The 8,829-nt window shown below is 34.4% G+C and overlaps 1 protein-coding gene across 1 annotated transcript in view; it reads left to right on the forward strand.

The window, feature by feature from the left end:
* LOC127977509 (genetic suppressor element 1-like) overlaps positions 1–73 on the forward strand; it is a 97,385-nt gene extending 97,312 nt beyond the window's left edge. Inside the window, exon 10 of the mRNA XM_052582391.1 lies at positions 1–73. This exon is cut by the window's left edge and continues 3,072 nt beyond it. The gene's annotated coding sequence lies outside the window, so the exon portion shown is untranslated.
* The last annotated feature ends 8,756 nt before the right edge of the window (positions 74–8,829 follow it).

An 8,829-nucleotide genomic window follows, 5' to 3' on the forward strand; every position in this document is an offset into this window, starting at 1 on the left:
TACTTGTTTGAATTCATTGTAATGTAATATATTATTTGTTGATTGTAGTAATTAGGTATTTATGGATATATTGCTGTAATTTCAGACAAAAATAAATAAATAAATAAAAATATTGCAAAAATGTGTTTGCTGTGTTTTATTTTTAATCAAACAAAAACATCTTCTCACAACATTCTTTTCCAAAACCAGCTGAAATCTGGGTTTTGGTATTCAAAACGAGATTTTGTCGGGCTACGTTCAAAACCACATACCCTTTAATTAGGCACTTAATTTCAATAAGAACTAATTTAACAAGTGATAAAAGAGTACATACTCTACAGCCTGAATGCGTATTTGTGTATGAAGCATTAATGCGATTTGGATTTCCATCATCCGCTATGTTGATCATGTGACCTACAAAGTTAAAACGAGCGTAAAAACTTAAAAGATATGAGTGACAGGTTTAATGAATGTATTTGTAAGTATCTTGATAATGAAGAATGTAGTATAGCCAATACTGTTAATTTAAGTTTTTATATTTTTAACTCCACTAATGTGATTTTTTTAAATAGAATTAAAAAACCCAAAATCGTTATCTCTAGAATATTTTTTCAATTAATTTATGTAGCAACAATCACTTTCTGAGGAATAATTAACTCAAATGAAGTGAATATTCATGAGTCTATGAATATAACATGCTTATTGCTTACAAATATTAAATTACCCAAAGAGGGAATATTTAATTATTTAAAGGTAACCTTTACTAGAATTAATTTAAGTTACTCTAGAAAATCTGTTCGTCCAGCGAACTGGAAGCTAGACTTCCTTATCAAAATTCAATAAAAATACCCTTCTTACAAACTCAAAGAAATATTAATCTTCTGATCAGGAAAAAACAATATTTTCTGTGTCTGTACTACTAAGATTACTGAAATTAATTCATATAAAACAAAGCTCGTAGCGTAGATCACACGATTCAGGGACTTCGATCTCAATGAGCAATAAAACAATTCAATTCAAGCAAATTATAGGATTTAATAAAAACAGACTAAAGAGTACATAACTACAATTCACACGGAGTAAATATGAGTATATAGCAAAACGAAAATACAATTTAAACAAGGTAAACGAGCAAGAATAATAATGAGATAAATGAGAGAGAGAGATAAAGAGAGAGAGAGAGAGAGAGAGGGAGAGAAAGTGAAAGTGAGAACCAATCTCAGCGTGACAATTTCAAACAGTTAACTTTGCAAGAGACCCCAAGTCATTGAATAATTTCACAAACATGGAATAGACAACCTTAAACAGCAATTTTAGTTGCGATATAAGAAAGTACTTGCTTTGATCTGGCTCTTGTGTGTAGCTGCGCTCAAATTGTCCGTCCGTGCGGCCTCACCGCGGTTCTTTCCAGAGCAGATGATGCGTGAGCTCGATGGTTAACGCGAAGGTAAACTTTGCCAAAAGATGATTAGACTTAAGTTCGTTTGGCTCGTGAAGACAATTGAACGAAGTCAAATATCCGAAGACAATACAGAAAACTTAGAATGAAACGAAAAGTAAAGAAGAATAAACGGAGAACTTCTTTAAGTCTGGTTTCAAAGCTGGGAACCCCCTTTTCTCTCTGGCGGAATGCCCAGAATACAGGTTTCCCTGAGCTTTTACGTAAGACCAGGTTTACACCTATTTTTCAGTATGAGCCAATGAAGTGTAAACAAACTGAGGCAGGAAAAATCTTCTTTGTTTGCTGATCTCCGCCCACTGGTCTAATTTATGGCAATGACAAAATTAAACATTTTTCTTAAGCAAGATCGTTCCTCTGAAACAATGCATCTTTTTGTAATTTGCTATCAAGATTCGTTACAGTCGTGTTTTTACGATTATACAGACACCAAGAACTATGATTTTACCAATCCCCTATACAGAGATACAGAGTTATTCTTAACTAAATGCATATAAAGTTTGCATTAAACACACCGTAACATTCATATATTCCACTATGCCGCATACATACATTTGAGCACAAAAAGGGAGACATTAAGATACATTTAGAGGTAGTTTTAGTAAAAAGGCCCATGGGCTAGCCAAAAATGCTTGTGCCTGTTTTTTGAATGTGTGTGCGTCTGTTTCACTGGAATGTGTGATCGCTGCGAGTAAAAAGGTTGGGTGTTGGTCTTCCCTTTGAAGTTCGGTATTGTTTCTCTGGATAGTCTCCAAGGTGTTATAACTCTCATCCACGCCAGGACGTTGCCCTCATGGCGGCGCCCAGGGTGGTGAGTTATGTTGTAAGAGGGTTGTAAAACGAAGGTCCTTGTTTTTTCTTTAACTCACGTTCTGGTCTTTGAGTGTAGAATGTGTCAAAGGGTCAGGATTCATTAATATGGAACAGATGGTTGAATACCATCCGCTCATTGGTGTTACATTTATATGATTTATGACTGTATAGTATCAGGGGGGAAAAAATTATCTCATACTATTATCTCATACTATGATGAACACGTCAAATTTTTATTTACTGTTTTATGGCGTTATGATTGTTATTGTTAGATACAACCTTCTTACCATGATCTTTTATGACATAAGTATGGCAATAATAATAAAAAAGAGGTACAGGTGAACTACCACCTTATAGCATCACTAACTTAACAGTCCAGTACAGTTTCTTTCAGTGATTCTGCAATGTCTGCACACGTCGAACAGCTGCTCGAAGATCTCACCTCTGGAGAAGACTGTTGATTTTATACTCTAAAAATTTAAGAATTACTCCTCAAAAATTAAGATTACCCCATGATGAGTTGCATCTTCTGCCCACCCCAACACTTACATGCAATAATAATGATAAATGCACATTGTATTTCATAAGATGGAAGCATCTTTCAGTTTGGCAAGATTTGCACTGAACATTGAATGAAGAAGCTTTTTCTCACTGAGAGAGAAGCTTTTGAGCTGATTTGGGCTAGTTTTCACTTCATTTGAACAGAAGCAATATTTCAACATTAGTGGTCTCAGAAACCTGAAAACTGACAAACCTGCGCATTGAATCTCTAACATAAGTTTTTGTGCATATAACTTCTAACACATTAAAAACTGTCTTACATCATTGCAAAAACATTGTATTTAAAAAGACAGAGGCACCTTTCATTTTGGCAAGATTTGTATTTAACATGGAATGAAGCCAACATTCTCTAACTGAGAAAGATGGTTTTTAGCATATTTGGGCTTGTTTCCACTTCATTTCAACAGAAACACTATTTCAGCATTAGTGATCTCAGAATGCTGTGAACTGACAAACCTGAGCTTTGAGGCTCTAGCATAACTTTATGTGCATAGGAATTCTAACACATTAAAACTGTCTTTCTGTCTTGCAAAAAGCATTTCTATTCACAAAACAGAGGCATCTTTCATTATGGCAAGATTTGTATTTAACATGGATTGAAGCAACATTCTCTAACTGAGAAAGATGGTTTTTAGCATATTTGGGCTTGTTTCCACTTCATTTCAACAGAAACACTATTTCAGCATTAGTGTTCTCAGAATGCTGTGAACTGACAAACCTGACTATTGAAGCTCTAACATAAGTTTATGTGCATAGGAATTCTAACACATTAAAAACTGTCTTTCTGTCTTGCAAAAAGCATTTCTAATCACAAGACAGAGGCATCTTTCATTTTGGCATGATTTGTATTTAACATTGAATGAAGCAACATTCTCTAACTGAGAAAGATGGTTTTTAGCATATTTGGGCTTGTTTCCACTTCTTTTCAACAGAAACACTATTTCAGCATTAGTGTTCTCAGAATGCTGTGAACTGACAAACCTGAGCATTGAGGCTCTAACATAAGTTTATGTGCATAGGAATTCTAACACATTAAAACTGTCTTTCTGTCTTGCAAAAAGCATTTCTAATCACAAGACAGAGGCATCTTTCATTTTGGCAAGATTTGTATTTAACATGGAATGAAGCAACATTCTCTAACTGAGAAAGATGGTTTTTAGCATATTTGGGCTTGTTTCCACTTCATTTCAACAGAAACGCTATTTCAGCATTAGTGTTCTCAGAATGCTGTGAACTGACAAACCTGACTATTGACGCTCTAACATAAGTTTATGTGCATAGGAATTCTAACACATTAAAAACTGTCTTTCTGTCTTGCAAAAAGCATTTCTAATCACAAGACAGAGGCATCTTTCATTTTGGCAAGATTTGTATTTAACATTGAATGAAGCAACATTCTCTAACTGAGAAAGATGGTTTTTAGCATATTTGGGCTTGTTTCCACTTCATTTCAACAGAAACACTATTTCAGCATTAGTGATCTCAGAATGCTGTGAACTGACAAACATGAGCATTGAGGCTCTAACATAAGTTTATGTGCATAGGAACTCTAACACATTAAAAACTGTCTTTCTGTCTTGCAAAAAGCATTTCTAATCACAAGACAGAGGCATCTTTCATTATGGCAAGATTTTTATTTAACATGGATTGAAGCAACATTCTCTAACTGAGAAAGATGGTCTTTAGCATATTTGGGCTTGTTTCCACTTCATTTCAACAGAAACACTATTTCAGCATTAGTGATCTCAGAATGCTGTGAACTGACAAACCCGAACATTGAGGCTCGAACATAAGTTTATGTGCATAGGCATTCTAACACATTAAAAACTGTCCTTCTGTCTTGCAAAAAGCATTTCTAATCACAAGACAGATGCATCTTTCATTTTGGCATGATTTGTATTTAAAATTGAATGAAGCAACATTCTCTAACTGAGAAAGATGGTTTTTAGCATATTTGGGCTTGTTTCAGCTTCATTTCAACAGAAACACTATTTCAGCATTAGTGATCTCAGAATTCTGTGAACTGACAAACCTGAGCATTGAAGCTCTAAGATAAGTTTATGTGCATAGCCATTCTAAGACATTAAAAACTGTCTTTCTGACTTGCAAAAAGCATTTCTAATCACAAGACAGAGGCATCTTTCATTTTGGCAAGATTTGTATTTAACATTGAATGAAGCAACATTCTCTAACTGAGAAAGATGGTTTTTAGCATATTTGGGCTTGTTTCCACTTCTTTTCAACAGAAACACTATTTCAGCATTAGTGTTCTCAGAATGCTGTGAACTTACAAACCTGAGCATTGAGGCTCTAACATAAGTTTATGTGCATAGAAATTCTAACACATTAAAACTGTCTTTCTGTCTTGCAAAAAGCATTTCTAATCACAAGACAGAGGCATCTTTCATTTTGGCAAGATTTGTATTCAAAATGGAATGAAGCAACATTCTCTAACTGAGAAAGATGTTTTTTAGCATATTTGACTATTGAAGCTCTGACTATTCTAATCACAAGACAGAGGCATCTTTCATTTTGGCAAGATTTGTATTTAACATTGAATGAAGCAACATTCTCTAACTGTGAAAGATGGTTTTTAGCATATTTGGGCTTGTTTCCACTTCATTTCAACAGAAACACTCTTTCAGCATTAGTGATCTCAGAATGCTGTGAACTGACAAACCTGAGCATTGAGGCTCTAACATAAGTTTATGTGCATAGGAATTTTAACACAATAAAACTGTCTTTCTGTCTTGCAAAAAGCATTTTTAATCACAAGACAGAGGAATCTTTCATTTTGGCAAGATTTGTATTTAACATGGAATGAAGCAACATTCTCTAACTGAGAAAGATGGTTTTTAGCATATTTGGGCTTGTTTCCACTTCATTTCAACAGAAACACTGTTTCAGCATTAGTGATCTCAGAATGCTGTGAACTGACAAACCTAAACATTGAGACTCTAACATAAGTTTATGTGCATAGGAATTCTAACACATTAAAACTGTCTTTCTGTCTTGCAAAAAGCATTTCTAATCACAAGACAGAAGCATCTTTCATTTTGGCAAGATTTGTATTTAACATGGAATGAAGCAACATTCTCTAACTGAGAAAGATGGTTTTTAGCATATTTGGGCTTGTTTCCACTTCATTTCAACAGAAACACTATTTCAGCATTAGTGATCTCAGAATGCTGTGAACTGACAAACCTGAGTATTGAGGCTCTAACATAAGTTTATGTGCATAGGAACTCTAACACATTAAAAACTGTCTTTCTGTCTTGCAAAAAGCATTTCTAATCACAAGACAGAGGCATCTTTCATTATGGCAAGATTTGTATTTAACATGGATTGAAGCAACATTCTCTAACTGAGAAAGATGGTCTTTAGCATATTAGGGCTTGTTTCCACTTCATTTCAACAGAAACACTATTTCAGCATTAGTGATCTCAGAATGCTGTGAACTGACAAACCCGAACATTGAGGCTCGAACATAAGTTTATGTACATAGGCATTCTAACACATTAAAAACTGTCTTTCTGTCTTGCAAAAAGCATTTCTAACCACTAGACAGATGCATCTTTAATTTTGGCAAGATTTGTATTTAACATTGAATGAAGCAACATTCTCTAACTGAGAAAGATGGTTTTTAGCATATTTGGGCTTGTTTCCGCTTCATTTCAACAGAAACACTATTTCCGCATTAGTGATCTCAGAATGATGTGAACTGACAAACCTGAGCATTGAAGCTCTTACATAAGTTTTTGTGCATATAACTTCTAACACAATAAAAACTGTCTTACAGCATTGCAGAAAACAATTTATTTCATAAGACATATGCTTCTTTCAGTTTGGCAAGATTTGCACTGAATATTGAATAAAGCAGCTTTCTCTAATTGAGAGAGAGGCGTTTGAGCAGATTTGGGCTAGATTTCACTTCATTTGAACAGAAGCTCTATTTCAACATTACTGGATTCGGAAACCTGTAAACTGACATTCTTGAGCATTTGAAGTCCTAACATAAGTTTTTGTGCATATAACTTCTAACACATTAAAAACTGTCTTACAGCATTGCAGAAAACATTTTATTTCATAAGACATAAGCTTCTTTCAGTTTGGCAAGATTTGCACTGAATATTGAATAAAGCAGCTTTCTCTAATAGAGAGACAAGCTTTTGAGCAGATTTGGGCTAGATTTCACTTCATTTGAACAGAAGCACTATTTCAACCTTACTGGACTCAGAAACCTGTAAACTGACAATCTTCAGCATTTGAAGTCCTAACATAAGTTTTTGTGCATATAACTTCTAACACATTAAAAACTGTCTTACAGCATTGCAGAAAACATTTCATTTCATAAGACATAAGCATCTTTCAGTTTGGCAAGATTTGCACTGAATATTGAATGAAGCAGCTTTCTCTAATAGAGAGACAAGCGTTTGAGCAGATTTGGGCTAGATTTCACTTCATTTGAACAGAAGCACTATTTCAACCTTACTGGACTCAGAAACCTGTAAACTGACAATCTTGAGCATTGAAGTTCTAACATTAGTTTTTGTGCATATAACTTCTAACACATTAAAAACTGTCTTACAGCATTGCAGAAAACATTTTATTTCATAAGACATAAGCATCTTTCAGTTTGGCAAGATTTGCACTGAACATTGAATGGATCAGCTCTAACTCACAGAGAAAGAAGCTTTTGAGCAGGTTTGGGCTAGATTTCACTTCATTTGAACAGAAGCACTATTTCAACATTACTGGACTCAGAAACCTGTAAACTGACAATCTTGAGTATTTGAAGTCCTAACATAAGTTTTTGTGCATATAACTTCTAACACATTAAAAACTGTCTGACAGCATTGCAAAAACATTGTATTTCATAAGGCATAAGCATCTTTCAGTTTGGCAAGATTTGCACTGAATATTGAATGAAGCAACATTTTCTAACTGAGAAAGATGGTTTTTAGCATATTTGGGCTTGTTTCCACTTCTTTTCAACAGAAACACTATTTCAGCATTAGTGTTCTCAGAATGCTGTGAACTTACAAACCTGAGCATTGAGGCTCTAACATAAGTTTATGTGCATAGAAATTCTAACACATTAAAACTGTCTTTCTGTCTTGCAAAAAGCATTTCTAATCACAAGACAGAGGCATCTTTCATTTTGGCAAGATTTGTATTCAAAATGGAATGAAGCAACATTCTCTAACTGAGAAAGATGTTTTTTAGCATATTTGACTATTGAAGCTCTGACTATTCTAATCACAAGACAGAGGCATCTTTCATTTTGGCAAGATTTGTATTTAACATTGAATGAAGCAACATTCTCTAACTGTGAAAGATGGTTTTTAGCATATTTGGGCTTGTTTCCACTTCATTTCAACAGAAACACTCTTTCAGCATTAGTGATCTCAGAATGCTGTGAACTGACAAACCTGAGCATTGAGGCTCTAACATAAGTTTATGTGCATAGGAATTTTAACACAATAAAACTGTCTTTCTGTCTTGCAAAAAGCATTTTTAATCACAAGACAGAGGAATCTTTCATTTTGGCAAGATTTGTATTTAACATGGAATGAAGCAACATTCTCTAACTGAGAAAGATGGTTTTTAGCATATTTGGGCTTGTTTCCACTTCATTTCAACCGAAACACTGTTTCAGCATTAGTGATCTCAGAATGCTGTGAACTGACAAACCTAAACATTGAGACTCTAACATAAGTTTATGTGCATAGGAATTCTAACACATTAAAACTGTCTTTCTGTCTTGCAAAAAGCATTTCTAATCACAAGACAGAAGCATCTTTCATTTTGGCAAGATTTGTATTTAACATGGAATGAAGCAACATTCTCTAACTGAGAAAGATGGTTTTTAGCATATTTGGGCTTGTTTCCACTTCATTTCAACAGAAACACTATTTCAGCATTAGTGATCTCAGAATGCTGTGAACTGACAAACCTGAGCATTGAGGCTCTAACATAAGTTTATGTGCATAGGAACTCTAACACATTAAAAACTG

The sequence above is a fragment of the Carassius gibelio genome, chromosome B18, assembly GCF_023724105.1.
Source record: "Carassius gibelio isolate Cgi1373 ecotype wild population from Czech Republic chromosome B18, carGib1.2-hapl.c, whole genome shotgun sequence".
Taxonomy (NCBI): Eukaryota; Metazoa; Chordata; class Actinopteri; order Cypriniformes; family Cyprinidae; genus Carassius; species Carassius gibelio.